Genomic DNA, 16,236 nt, shown 5'->3' with positions numbered 1-16,236 from the left:
ACCCTCCCACCCTCTCTCTCTCCCCCCACACTCCCACCCTCTCTCTCTCCCCCAACCTCCCACCCACCTCTCTCACCCCACCCTCCCACTCTCTCTCTCTCCCCCACCCCCACCCTACTCTCCCCCCCACCCTCCCACCCTCACTCTCCCCCCACCCTCCCACCCTCTCCCACCCTCTCTCACCCTTTCCCACACTCCCACCCTCTCTTTCTCTCCCCCACCCTCCACCCTCTCTCCCACCCCCAAACTCCCACCCTCTCTCTCCACCCTCCCACCCTCTCTCTCTCTCCCCCACCCTCTCAACCTCTCTCTCTCCCACCCTCCACTCTCTCTCTCTCTCCCCCACCCTCCCACCCTCTCTCTCTCCAACCCTCCCACACTCTCTCTCTCCCCCACCCTCCCACCCTCTCTCTTCCCCACCATCCCACCCTCTCTCTCTCCCTCACCCTCTCTCTCTCCCCCACCCTCCCACCCACCCTCCCAACCTTCTCTCTCTCCCGTACCCTCCCACCCTCTCACTCTCCCCCCACCCTCCCACCCTCTCTCTCTCTCCACCACCCTCTCCCTCTCCCCCACCCTCACACCCTCTCTCTCTCTCTCTCTCCCACCCTCTCTCTCTCCCACCCTCTCTCCCACCCTCTCTCTCTCCCACCCTCTCTCCCACCCTCTCTCTCTCCCACCCTCTCTCTCTCCCACCCTCTCTCCCACCCTCTCTCTCTCCCACCCTCTCTCCCACCCTCTCTCTCTCCCACCCTCTCTCTATTCCACCCTCTCACTCTCACACCCTCTCACTCTCACACCCTCTCACTCTCCTACCCTCCTTCTTCCCACCCTCTCACACTCTCTCTCTCCCCCCCACCCACCCACCCTCTCTCTATCCCCCCTCCCAACCTCTCTCTCCCCCACCCTCCCACTCTCTCTCTCTCCCCCACCCTCCCACCCTCTCTCTCCCCCCCACCCTCCCACCCTCTCTCTCTCCACACACTCCCACCCTCTCTCTCCCCCCCCCCACTCCCACCCTCTCTCTCCCCCCCCCACACTCCCACCCTCTCACCCTCTCTCTCCCCTCACCCTCCCCCATCTCTCTCTCTCACCCTCTCTCTCCACCCTCCCACCCTCTCTCTCCACCCTCCCAACCTCTCTCACTCTCCCCCACACTCCCAACCTCTCTCTCTCCCTTACCCTCCCACCCTCTCTCTATCCCCTCTCCCTCCCACCCACTCTCTTTCCCCCCCACCCTCCCACCCTCTCTCTCCCACCCTCCCACCCTCTCTCTATCCCCCCTCCAACCCTCTCTCTCTCTCCCCCACCCTCCCACCCTCTCTCTCTCTGTCTCCCACACTCCCACCCTCTCTCTCTCCCACCCTCCAAACCTCTTTCTCCCTTAGTCCCTCTCACCCTCTCTCTCTCTCCCACCCTCCCACCCTTTCTCTCTCCACCACCCTCTTTCTCTCTCCCCCACCCTCCCACCCTCTCTCTCTCATCCACCCACCCACCCACTCTCTCTCTCCCACCCTCCCACACTCTCTCTCTCTCCCCCACCAGCCCACCCTCTCTCTCTCTCCCCCACCCCCTCTCTCTCTTCCCCACCCTCCCAACCTCTCTCTCTCCCACCCTCTCTCTCTCCCAATCTCTCTCTCTCCCACCCTCTCACTCTCCCACCCTCTCTCCCACCCTCTCTCTCTCCCACCCTCCCACTCTCCCACCCTCCTTCTCTCCCACCCTCCCACACTCTCTCTCTCCCCCACCCTCCCACCCTCTCTCAATCCCCCCCTCCCACCCTCTCTCTCTTTCCCCCACCCTCCCACCCTCTCTCTCTTTCTCCCACCCTCCCACCCTCTCTCTGGGTCTCCCACCCTTCCACCCTCTCTCTCTCTCCCACCCGCCCACCCTCTCTCTCTCCCCCGACCCTCTCTATCTCTCCCACCCTCCCACCATCTCTCTCTCCCCCACCCTCCCACCCTCTCTCTCTCCCCCACCCTCCCACCCTCTCTCTCTCCCCCACCCTCCCACCCTCTCTCTCTCCCCCAACCTCCCACCCGCTCTCTCTCACCCACCCTCCCACTCTCTCTCTCTCCCCACCCTCCCACCCTATCTCTCCCCCCACCCTCCCACCCTCTCTCTCCCCCGACCCTCCCACCCTCTCCCACCCTTTCCCACTCTCCCACCCTCTCTCTCTCTCTCCCCCACCCTCTCTCTCTCCCACCCCCAACCTCCCACCCTCTCTCTCCACCCTCCCACCCTCTCTCTCTCTCCCCCACCCTCTCAACCTTTCTCTCTCTCTCTCTCCCACCCTCCCACCCTCTCTCTCTCTCCCCCACCTTCCCACCCTCTCTCTCTCCAACCCTCCCACACTCTCTCTCTCCCCCACCCTCCCACCCTCTCTCTCCCCCACCATCCCACACTCTCTCTCTCCCTCATCCTCTCTCTCTCCCCCACCCTCCCACCTTCTCTCTCTCCCCCAGCCTCCCATCCTCTCTCTCCCCCACCCTCCCACCCTCTCTCTCTCCCCCACCCTCCCACCCTCTCTCTCTCCCCCACCCTCCCACCCCCTCTCTCCCCCACCCTCCCACCCTCTCTCTCTCCCCCACCCTCCCACCCTCTCTCTCTCCCCTACCCTCCCACCCTCTCTCTCTCCCCCACCCTCCCACCCTCTCTCTCCCCCCCACCTTTTCACGTCTCCCACCCTCTCTCACCCTCTCTCACTCACCCTCCCACCCTCTCTCACCCTCTCACTCTCCCACCCTCTCTCACTCTCCCACCCTCTCTCCCACCCTCTCTCTCTCCCACCCTCTCTCCCTCTCCCACCCTCTTTCTCCCACCCTCTCTCTCTCCCACCCTCTCTCTCTCCCATCCTCTCTCTCTCCCACCCTCTCTCTCTCTCCCATCCTCTCTCTCTCTCCCATCCTCTCTCTCTCCCACTCTGTCTCCCTCTTTCTGTCTCTCTCTCTCTCTCTCCCACCCTCTCTCTCTCTTCCACCCTCTCTCTCTCTCTTCCACCCTCTCTCTCTCTCCCACCCCCTCTCTCTCTCTCTCCCACCCTCTCTCTCTCCCACCCACCCTCTCTCTCTCCCACCCTCTCTCTCTCTCCCATCCTCTCTCTCTCTCCCATCCTCTCTCTCTCCCACTCTGTCTCCCTCTCTCTGTCTCTCTCTCTCTCTCTCTCCCACCCTCTCTCTCTCTCTTCCACCCTCTCTCTCTCTCTTCCACCCTCTCTCTCTCTCTCTCCCACCCCCTCTCTCTCTCTCCCACCCTCTCTCTCTCCCACCCTCTCTCTCTCTCCCATCCTCTCTCTCTCTCCCATCCTCTCTCTCTCCCACTCTGTCTCCCTCTCTCTGTCTCCCTCTCTCTGTCTCCCTCTCTCACCCTCTCACTCTCTGTCACACTCACCCACTCTCTCTGTTTTATCTTAACTTCCCTATACCTACAACGAAATAACTTATTCTGCTTTCTTTCAGATCTGACTCTCATGTTACATACGGAACCTGTCGGAAGACAGGTAGGGAACACCTCCCCTCCAGTATAGTACCTTGAGGGACTGCAGATCAATTGTTAAGAGGGGGCATCCTGACACTGGTTAATGGGTTCAGAAGTCATTCACATCTGGCTTTTTTTTTTTGTTCGGTTAGTGAGGTCACCACACACACACACACACACACACACACACACACACACACACACACACACACACACACACACACACACACACACACACACACACACTGTACTTTTCGAAATAAATCTACGTTTCTATGAAAACTTAAGTTTTTGTTTTTTTGCGGCCCACATAAACTTAAACCTTTTTATTTGGCCCATGTTAGCCTTTGAGTTTGACATGCTTGGTCTAATAGAAATTCAACTTACACTGTACAGCCTTACAGTTCTGCAAGTGTGTGTGTACTGTACAGTAATTGTAATTTGAAGATTTATATTTGAAGCAGAGATTAACGTTATGAGTTCATACTGTATACAGTAGTCTGAGGCTCCTTAGCCATACACATAAAAAATATGAGGACACATACTTTACTGTATACAGTATACTAAAGGGAAAAGAAGTACAGTATTACAAAAATATAACGTCATCACTTTTCTAAATGTATTATTTTTTAATCAATACTTTTGCTAGGCTTGCTCTTCTTTTCCTACTGTTTTTATTTTATGTGCATGCATGTATGTCTCATTGGAACCTTGTTGAAACGCATATGCGTGTTATCACATTTATGCGCATGTGTGTATGTCTGATTGGAACCTTGTTGAAACGCAAACTATACACATGGATAAGACTGTGTGTCAGCACTACCCCGGAGCGCAAGACAGCATCATATTCACTGAAAGGGAAGAGCACCTGGGTGTGAGATTTTGTTTCTCAGTCTTACATTTTAAGTACCAGAGAGTTTTGTAACCTTGGCCATATATTTTTGAAATCTTCAGCCCCTATGTAACAAGGTGTAGCAAAATTTATCTGGAGATTTTTCGCCACAGTAGAACCACTTTGTTCTCGCCATCTGGAGCACTCTGAGTTCTGGGGATATACAGTAAACAACTAATGTCCGAGCATAGTTTATAAAGAAATAAAAATGGAATGTGATATAATGACTTTTGACAATATTACATTGGCCATTTTTATTTACTGAAAGTGCCGCCACATAAGAGTTCCATATACCGCTTCCTGAATTCAGATGTAACGCAAGTGAACCACAGGTAAAGCAAATTTCAAACAAATGGCCTGTAGTTTGTAGATTTTAATGGTGATGTACATGTATTAAATTGTAAACTTTGATGTTATTTATTGGACTTTCGGAGGGGTGATGGAATAAGCACAGCCCAGCAATAAGAGAGAAAAGAGACTAAAATGGTCTGGGCAGAATTTTGGAGTCAACATTTTTGAAATGCAACATTTCTACACTTTTTTTTAAGTACTTGCAAAGAAAAAGTGTGACAGATGAACAGAAACTTGTGAATTATATAAATATACATATATATTATTATTCTTAGACATTAGGAACCTAAAGATAACATATTATAACAACATTTAAAAGAAGTTGTAGGCCAAAAGACATATTTTATTGATTTTTACGACATTTCATATAATAAACATTTCTTTTGTCATATACCTTCTTTAATAGAAACAATTTTGTTTTTGCAAATGTATTACATCAAGTAATATTAAAGTTCTTGTACTGATTTTAAAACATTTTAACTGGTAATGGTGAAACTTACATTCAAGTTACAAAGGTAAACCTACTTATCTAATTGTCCTGAACTATTTAAAAAAAATTACATTCATCGTTACATTCTGTGGGGCTTATGCTCAGCTTAGTTAGTTGTAGGTTACCGAATTCTACAGCAACCATGACTGTGAATAAGCCATTGTGTCCCATATTAATTAAAAGGTACCATGCAATAAGATATCTTCCAGTTCCAGAAGCACCTTACAACCCCTTCACTTAAATTGACCGTAAGGTGTCTTTGGGCACCAAAAGGTGTCTTATGGAAGAGCACTGTTTAATAAATGTGGGCCGAACTGTATAGAAAATTTCCAATTTATCCAGTGCAATTTCCTCTTTTTATTTACAAAAACAAAGAAATCAATATAAGTTTTTCAAAGTTATCTAGAACACAAATACGATAATTTGTTTATTTAAAAGTACAATCCTATGTATATTATCATTTTGTACTTAAATAACAAACAAAAGGTACATTAAAGTTTTCATTTGCAGTATTTGAAACAAAGGGGAAAATTGAGTATACTGTAGTATAGTATATTTTTCATAGGCTCAGGTAAAATGGGAGGAAATACTTAAATTAGACGGTAGTGGATGCATGGAACACGTGAGCAAGTATTTTGCACTATATACATGTTTTATTTTGTTTAATTTTTGCTATGCTGGTGAATTAATCTTGATTCTCATTCCCCAGCAATTAAGAGTAAAGGTGTGCTAAAGCTCAGCACTCATTAGTGGATCTGGGCCTAATTGCTTTAGATTTTATATAGATTGACAATACTGTAAAAAGGTATGTAAAGAAGGACGTACATATATTATTTACAGAGAAAGGCAACAAGCATGACAAGTTAAACGTTACCTATAGATGTGAGCTGTCAAGATCATATGTTCTCCTTTTACAGGAAACCAACTAATTCTGGGCAGTATATAATCCCTAATAAGGGGGGGTGGTGGGGGTGTGGGGGTGTCCGACGATGATCTAGAATACCAGCACAGCACAATGGTTGAATAGTCCAGAGTGCAAACAAAAGCAAGACCTATAGAGTATTCTAGATCACCTTTTGTGATTTATATTGACTTAAACCGCTCTCCCTTTGATGTGCACCATAAACGCTTTATCATAGACATTTCACTCTGTGTGTACTGACATCTTTGTGTGTGTATATATATATATATATATATATATATATATATATATATATATATATATATATATACAATAAGGGTCTGCGCTCGTGTGTGGAAAGCCAGAAGTATAGGATATATAAAATTAATTGAACCGGTAATAAATCATAAATACATCAACATGATATTAATGAATTAATACAATGATATACCAATGCAATATATCCTAAATAATGAAATTAATTAATATACCAAAAATGCACTGTGAATGTCCAATAATAAAAAAAAAAAAGCTAAAAACATGCAATTATACAAAAAAATTATTGTGTGGTGCTGTGAACTTTGCCTTAATCTGCTCAATGCAGATAGTCCTCTAGAGTCCAACAAATAAGTCCAATAATTGGGGAGTGACAGTAGCACTATTAGGACCAACAGGCAGCTTCTTAAAAGGGCACAACGACCTCCCTCTCCACCTGCATAGAAAAATATAAGAAAAAAAAAGCGCCAAATCCTAGTGCATTACTGTGCAAAATAGATATATTTAATTCCCAAAAATCTCAATAAAAATGAACTCACAAACATAAAACAATTAAAAGCATTGTATGAGTAATACTCATGCTCCTAGGACCAGGAAACGCTGCTTTGCTGCTGTAGTCCCTCCGTGACTCCACTGGAACAGATTGCTGCCTCCGTTGTTCACTGCCTGCAGGAACTGACGCATCAGGCACTCCACGATGGTCTCTCCCCCGGTATACACCAAACAGTTGATCTTTAGTTCCCACCGGGGACGGTTGAAGTCGCAGACCAGCGGGTGACGTCACGGGAACCGTTCTAATTACCGGACCGGTACAGATACTCAGCAGTTCAATGGCAAGCGTTGCAAAGTCCACTGCACACCGAAGGACTTTGCAACGCTTGCCATTGAACTGCTGAGTATCTGTACCGGTCCGGTAATTAGAACGGTTCCCGTGACGTCACCCGCTGGTCCGCGACTTCAACCGTCCCCGGTGGGAACTAAAGATCAACTGTTTGGTGTATACCGGGGGAGAGACCATCGTGGAGTGCCTGATGCGTCAGTTCCTGCAGGCAGTGAACAACTGAGGCAGCAATCTGTTCCAGTGGAGTCACGGAGGGACTACAGCAGCAAAGCAGCGTTTCCTGGTCCTAGGAGCATGAGTATTACTCATACAATGCTTTTAATTGTTTTATGTTTGTGAGTTCATTTTTATTGAGATTTTTGGGAATTAAATATATCTATTTTGCACAGTAATGCACTAGGATTTGGCGCTTTTTTTTCTTATATTTTTATATATATATATATATATATATATATATATATATATATATATATATATACCATAATACTGAGTTAAATTATGGTGAGTAAAAAAAGTGACAAAAACCCTCCACAGGAAAGCAAATATGCAAATATAGCTGTATGCTCATCTGCATGTCTTAGGCAGGTCTGCAACCCCGCCTTTCCCCATTATCACCCAGCATACAGCACTTCCACTGCAGCAAGGGATTCTGGGAAATGACATGCAAATGAGCACACAGTGTCACTTATTGCCTCAATAACCATTTTTAACATGGTTCCCTATAGGCTTAAGCTTGCTGCATGGTCACAGCTTTGAGCACAGCCAGGGTTAAGGTGCATACCCAGAAAACCACCCACAGACAGCTGTTTCGACCTAGATGGGTCTCATCAGTGTGGGGTTGATTTTAACTGGGAATGCAAGAGAGGCTATGGGATAGGCTATACCATAATACTGAGTTAAGTTATGGTGAGTAAAAAAAGTGACAAAAACCCTCCACAGGAAAGCAAATATGCAAATATAGCTGTATGCTCATCTGCATGTCTTAGGCAGGTCTGCAACCCCGCCTTTCCCCATTATCACCCAGCATACAGCACTTCCACTGCAGCAAGGGATTCTGGGAAATGACATGCAAATGAGCACACAGCAAGCATAGCCTCTCTTGCATTCCCAGTTAAAATCAACACACACTCAAAGTTGCACAATGTTAATAAATAATTTATTCTCACAACATGTCTTTTTTTTAAATTTAATACACACACACACACACACACACACACACACACACACACACACACACACACACACACACACACACACGTTCCCCAGTGACACACAAACACACAAACCACTTCAAAGTGACACACACACACTGACAGCTACCAAGTGACACACACACAGTCATACCCGCCTCCCAAGCGCTTGCTGTCTCCTCTGTCAGGACAGGAAAAAGCTCCTGGTAGAGCGAGGGGCAGCAAGTGAGAGCGAGCAGCAGCACCTAAGCGCTTACTATGTCCCAGGCCTAAGACATGCAAATGAATATACAGTAATATTTACAATTGCTTTATATATATATATATATATATATATATATATATATATACAGGTAAACGCCGTAATAACGCGCCTCGTTATACCGCGATTCGGTTATAACGCGGTTTTCCCGTGGCTCCCGTTTAAAAAAATATATATATTATTTTTTTTTGCACACTGCACACACTGCACACACTGCACACACTGCACACACTGCACACACTCTCACTGCACACACTGCACAAACACTGCTCACTGCACACACACTGCTCACACTGACACACACTGCTCACACTGCACACACTGCACACTGCACATTGCTCACACTGCACACACTGCACACACTGCACACACTGCACACTGCACACACACTGCTCACACTGACACACACTGCACACACACTGCTAATTGCTCACACTGCACACACTACACACACACTGCTCATTGCTCACACTGACACTGCACACACACTGCTCATTGCTCACACTGCACACACTGACACACTGCTCATTGCTCACACTGCACACACACTGCTCATTGCTCACACTGCACACACTGACACACTGCTCATTGCTCACACTGCACAGACACTGCTCATTGCTCTCACACACACACACACACACACACACACACACACACACACACACACACACACACACACACACACACACACACATACATAAATCAGCCTTACCTTGGGGATGATTGGTGAGGCCTGTGGCTTCAGGGGGGGGGGGGGCGCTGCGTGCCGGTGGGGGTGGTGCTGCGGTGGAGGGGGGTGATGGCTGCGGGGGCCCCCGATGCTGCAGGGGCTGGTGGGATGGCCCGGTGCAGCACGGGGGGGGGGGCAGGTAGGTGGGGGTAGGTTGGCGGTATGGTCCGGGGCGGGGGTGGGACGTTATTGTGCTGTGGGGGGGTGGCGGGGCCCTGCGCTGCGGCGGAGTGGCAGGACGAACCTGCGCTACAGCAGGGCGAGGGGGCCCGGTCCTGCGAGGGGGGTTGATGGTGCTGGGGGAGGGGAGGTGACAGTGCTGGGGATGGGGGGGTTTGTGCTGCGGGGGTCCAGGCGGCTGATCACCTGTTCCCCGGGCCTCCCTCTCACGCCGGAGCTGATGACTTCCGGCAGACTGGCACTGTCGATAGGGAGACCAGTGCCGGTGCAGTTTTTTTTTTTTTTAACATATACTGTACTGTATTAAATTAACGGGCACGGCCCTTTGCCCTGGGAGGGAGAGGGAAGGGGCTGGGAGGGAGAGGGAGGGGGCTGGGAGGGAGAGGGAGGGAGGAGGCATGTGGCCCGCATGTAGGGCTTCCGGACACCTCTTCCTTCCTTCCCTCCTCACTCCCTCCCGAACAGGCGCGCGGCGGCCATTTTTTTAAAATTAGCGCGACCCCGTTACTAACGCGGTGGTCTCGGGGTGGACCCCGAGGACCGCGTTATAACGGGGTTTACCTGTATATATATATATATGTATATATATATATATTCCCACTGTTGTCACACCCAAATTAAGCATACATACCTAATTAGGAAATGAAGGCTACAGAAATGCAATGATATTAGCGAGATATATGAGAGCAGAACAATCAGGCAGTTCTTTTAGAATATCACAAAGATGATCATTTATAAAACTACAATATCTTCCCCCATACTTTATATATATATATATATATCCCAGTAAAGTATGGGGGAAGATATTGTAGTTTTATAAATGATCATCTTTGTGATATTCTAAAAGAACTGCCTGATTGTTCTGCTCTCATATATCTCTCTAATATCATTGCATTTCTGTAGCCTTCATTTCCTAATTAGGTATGTATGCTTAATTTGGGTGTGACAACAGTGGGAATTGTCTATTGCATTGAATTTATTATTGTCTTTTTTGCAGGTAAGGTCCCTGGCCAACAATTTCAAAGCCATTATAGGGGCATCCTTGGACCAGAGGGAACTAATGCAGTAGGTTAACTATATAATAGGGCAATAAGTTAAACGTAGCTGATTGGCACTTTTTTTTTTTTTAGAAAATCAGACGTGTAAGCATTTTAAAATGATTATTATTTTAATTTTAGCCTATTGCTTTAGAGAGTTTTAATGATTATTAATGTTGTGAAACGACTGTTTGTAAACAGTCGCACATACAGGCAAACTGTTTATCCACATTTTTTAAATTTTATTGGTTTATTTGGCTAATGCTGGCAGTTTAATTAGTCTAAAGAGATCATGGGAAATGAGAATATTTACCATATAGCATAAAATGGAAACAAATCCAAACGACCCAAAGCCAATTGGTGAAAATGTGACTAAGAGAAGGATCTTTCTAAAGAAGATTATTGTATTGACAAGTTGTTTAACAAACTTTTTTCCTGCTACCTGAGACTTTAAACATTTCTAAGAACTATGAAGCAAATATTTTTTTTTTTTTTACAGATGTTGTATGGTGGAGCGCTTTTACCACAACTTCAATATACAGTATATGGCAATTTGGGACTGCATTGAGAAATGACAAACATGAAAAATATTAATAGTGATTGCTATATGTGCATTCTAATTCACAAATAGTCTTTATCTGAAGGTCTTCAAAGTTTACAAAAGTGTATGTTATTTGTTAGCTATCTCAGATTTTTTTGGTGCTTCCTTTTATGGTGCTCCCTGGCAAACTTTGTTCTTTCTCGTGGCCTCATGGAAATGTTACTCTCTCTATCCACTGCAAACTACTCCCTCCTGGCCCACACCCAATATCACCATAAACCCTGGATTACTCAAAAGCCTTGCACTATCTACTGAATGTTGGTGGAGAAGTCTGAAAACCAGCACACCAACCACTGCTCACTCTAAGGCCCGGGCCATAGAGGGGGGGAGCCGGGCTGAATCGCGCGGACGCTGAGGCTCGCCTGCAGAAGCTGTGCGATTCCACGCACATACAGGCAAGCCAGCGTCCGCGATCGGAGGTGGGGTGAGACTGAGGGAGGCGGGGCAGTGACGTCGCTGGGCCAATCGCCCGCGACGCACTGACGTCGACGTCATGGCGCCGACGTCACGGCGCCGTGACGTTGACGCAGCCCCACTCTCATTGGAGGTTTTCAGCCGACAGCGCGCTGAAAAACAGCTTGGCGCTCGGCTGAAAACTCCAAAGCCTGCGCACGCCTGCGGACGCTCGTGCGAGCCCCCTCTCAAGGCATCCTCATTGAGGATGCAGGGGCTCAGCGCTGAGCGTCCGCACACCTCAGCACGGCCTGTCCTTGTATGGACTCGGCCTAAGGCAGTGATCCCAGTGCATTCTGCAGCACTCGCTCCCGGCGCGCGGGGGGGGGGGGCAGTGCGTGCACAGTGCTTCACCGCAGATCGTGGGCCTGGGAGAGAGGGAGAGTTTGTGACGGGAGGGGCGTGGCGGGAGTTTTGCAGTGGCATGGCCATGACCTCACACGCTGGTTCGCCATCATTGGCTTAACCACCGGCGGTGGCATGGCCACGCCGCCATCGCAAGTTCCACATACAAAAAAATTGTATGTGTGAAAACTTGCAATACAGCGCAGCTGCTAAATGCGCGCCGACGTATGTACTGGGCCCGGATAAATTGTGGGGCGGTGCTTGTGCGCACGGTGCTTGTGCGCACGGTGCTTGTGCGCTGTAGAATGCACTGGGACCGCAGCCTAATGGCAAACATCACAAATGTACAACTTGCAAACAACTACTCAAATTTCTACTCATACTATTACTCTCTTTGGCAGGTGATATTGAACCTAATCAAGGCCCTTCCTTTTCAACTCTGTCCCATACCCCTTAGAATACCCCCTTCAAATTCCAAAAAGGCCTATCTGTCACCCATATAAATATCTGGAACCTGCTGCACATAGTGGATGAACTAAGTGCATGGAGCCTTATGCATAAACCAAAAGCCATCATTCTCACAGAAACATGGCTAAGCCCTAAAACTCCCGATGCAAATATTGCCATTCAGGGATATTCCATTTCAAGGAAAAATAGGTCAAAGAGAGGAGGAGGAGGGGTGTTATTTTATATTGCAGACACCTTACAATTTACACTGTTAAATTGCCCCCCAAACTCACCCTCTTTTGAAATCCAAGTTGGCAAAATCTGCCTCCTCTTTTCTAAGCCCATCTTGGCTGCTGGCATCTACTGACCCCCTTAAGCCCCTCTACAATCACTGACTGATATCACCCAGTTTCTTGGCTCCATTTCCACTCAGAATGAGAAGATTACACTGCTAGTTCTTGGGGATTTAAAATTCAATTCTCTCGACCCTAAAAACCACAAAATCCAGATACAACTCAAGTCACTTAACCTAACGCAACTCATTTCCCAACCCACACGGACAAATCTGAAATCTCACAACCATTCCTTGCTAGACAAATCCCAGCAGAGTCCAATCCTTTAGCATCCTTCCGGACATTTTCAGCGACCATGCAATAGTGTACATTGTAAGGAAAATTAAACCACCCCAATCAAGCCCTAAAGTTCTCTTCACTAGAACATTTAGAAACTTTAACCCACAACAGTTTCTGGCTAACCTTACCAAATGCCCTTGGTATAGAATCGACTTAATTTCCGACCCTGATTCTGCGCTCGACTATTTCCAATCAGAGTTCTTAAAACTCTGTGATACCCATGCTCCACTTTTCAGAATAAGAGTACGTGGGGCCCACCTACCGTGGTTTACAACTGACCTTATAGCACTCCTAGCACTACTAGTTCAGGGATGCCTTGTGGAAAAGCTACAAATTAACTGGCCCTACCGAGGATCTCAATCACTACAGATGCCCACGGAGCATGCGCACAAGGCAAACAAGACATGCAAAAGCACAATATTACTCTGACAATAGTCTCCAGTATACATCAAATCCAGCTAACTTCCGGAAGGTTAGCAACAATATATTCCAGCCTTCTAACCATCAACTACCAAGTAATATCACTAAGGAGGATATTACTCTGACAAACCCCACTGACATTGCAAATGCATTCAATGATAACTTTGTGGGGTGTGCTACTAACCTATTATCGTAAACACAACCCAAACCACAAACCAGAATCTCATTCTGTGAGTACCCTTATAGCCCCACCCTCTCCCAACACTGCCTACAATTTTCAATTTCTCCTAGTATCTGAAGAAGAGATTACACAAGCGCTCCTCAAATTAAAACCAGCCAGTGAGGACATGACTTACTGTACTGCAATCTAAGTTCCTAAGACTTGGTGCCCCAGCCATTGCCAAACCAGTTGCTTCCATAGTCAACTCTATTCTGTCTGCAGGCCATATCTCTAAGACCTGGAAAAAACCAGCATTGTCCCAGTCTTCAAAAGTGGGGACAAAAACACTGTCTCAAACTACAGGCCAATCTTTCTTCTCCCAATACTATCCAAAGTCATGGAAAAATGTGTTCACTCCCAATTAAGCGATTACTATACCAAGACAAATTTCCCTAGCCAATTCCAATCTGGCTTTCGCCCCAAACACTTCACCGTAACTACCCTGCTAAAAGTTTGCAATGAAATCCAGTGTGGAATGGAATGGGGACAACTCACTGGTGCAATATTCCTAGATTTCGTAAAGGCTTTTGATACTGCTGATCATGTTATCTTGCTTAACAAACTCCAGTGCTCTGGAATAGGGAAGAATGCTTTAAACTGGTTTCATTCCTACCTATCAGGTAGATCCAACATGTGTCTATCTCAGCCTTTAACTCCAACCCTTGGATATCACCTGTAGTGTCCCTCAAGGCTCTGTTCTGGGGCCCCTACTCTTCTCAGTGTTCGTTAATGATCTTCCTACAGCTTCTAAGGGAGCTTTAATACACATGTATGCAAATGACACAATCTTATATGCACACAGCCATAGCCTCTCCGACCTTGAACACATACTTCCATCTGACTTTTTGAGACTTGAAAACTGGATTTCCCAAAACAAACTGTTTTTAAACACTGACCAGACTGTAACAATGGTATTTGGAACCAAGGCTACATTTTTAAAGCTTCCAATGACTGAGCTCTAGATCAGAACCAATGCTAATGCCACCCAAACTACTGTTACTAGTTTAAAAGAACATAAATACTTGGGCATATGGTTTGACGCCCATTTAACATTCAGGATGCACATTGATACCCTGACATCCAAAACCCAAACTAGGTGTACTTTACAGAAACATATCCTCCCTAAGTCTGCTAGTCAGAAAGCGTATCGCACATTTAATGCCAATCATCGACTATGGGGACATAGTATATGGCTCTGCACCCCAAACCCACCTTAGCAAACTTGACACCCTCTACAATTCAATATGCTGTTTTGTTCTCCAATGCAACTACAACACACATCACTGCAAAATGCTCAAAGAATTAAATTGGTCATCACTTGAGTCTAGGCGCAAAGTTCATCTTTCCTCTCTTGCCTTCAAATCCCCTACACATACCTCTACACCATGTGGGATTTTTTTTCTTTAAACATTCAATACTTTATTGCTAACAGACACATACACACACCCCTACACCTTGTGGGAGTTGAACATAAATACACTTTATATAATACACATGCAGAAATCGAACTCAGGACCATCCATTTGCATATTTCTGTACTGTATGTGTTTGGTGGGGGGGTGGGATGGGTGGGGGGAGGTGTATTTATTGAAATGTAGGCCATGTTAATTTTTTTTTAAAGACAGGAATGGTACCACAGGCCAGCCCAGGGACCCATGGGGACCACACGAGGACCCCTGGACGCCAACAGGGACCACATGAGTACCCCCGTACACCTGCGGGGAGAAGCCGGGGTCCAACAGACACCAGTGGGAACCACCCGAGGGTGCCCACACACCCATGGGAACAACCCTGGGACCCCCAGACACCTGTAAGGACCACCCGTGGACAAGGTTGGAGCCCGTGGGGACCACATGGAGGCCCAAGGAGCCTAGTGGGGACCACCCGAGGGCACCCAGACACCCATGGGAACACCCCTGGGTGCTCGGTGGGGCCTGTGAACATCTGTGGGGCCTGTGGTTTTATGTGGGGGCACAGCGGGTGGGTTGTGTATTGGTGCTTACAACATATTTTAAAATACATTTTAATACTAGTGTAGATGAGCAGGGGGTCCCCGGAGCAGAACCACATTGATTTTAGGTCCGGGGATCCCCTACTTCCCGAGATACAGGTCCCGTTATAGGGTGCCGGTATCACCTATTCATTGAAATGTCCCACGTCACGTGACCCTTTAAAGGGGCCTGTATCTCGGGACATAGGGGGTCCCCGGACCTGAAATCAACGTGGTTCTGCTCCAGAGAACCCCTGCTCATCTACACAAGTCATAAAATTTATATTAAAAATATTTTTTTTCTGGTGAGATTTGTGCAGGGAGAGACGTCTCTCTCTCTCTCTCTCTCTCTCTCTCTCTCTCTCTCTCACTGTAGCAGATAGAAGGGGTGAGCCCTTTTCAGAGGGCTTATCATCACGTCGCCGGATATTCACCATTTTTGCAAATGTTACTATCACAGATATTTGGGGCTTTCTGCATACCGTGATAGCAACGCTGTAA

Source organism: Ascaphus truei, chromosome 14 (genome assembly GCF_040206685.1).
Source record: "Ascaphus truei isolate aAscTru1 chromosome 14, aAscTru1.hap1, whole genome shotgun sequence".
Classification (NCBI taxonomy): Eukaryota; Metazoa; Chordata; class Amphibia; order Anura; family Ascaphidae; genus Ascaphus; species Ascaphus truei.
The sequence above is the reverse complement of the archived record's forward strand: the minus strand, read 5'-3'. Positions refer to the sequence as shown.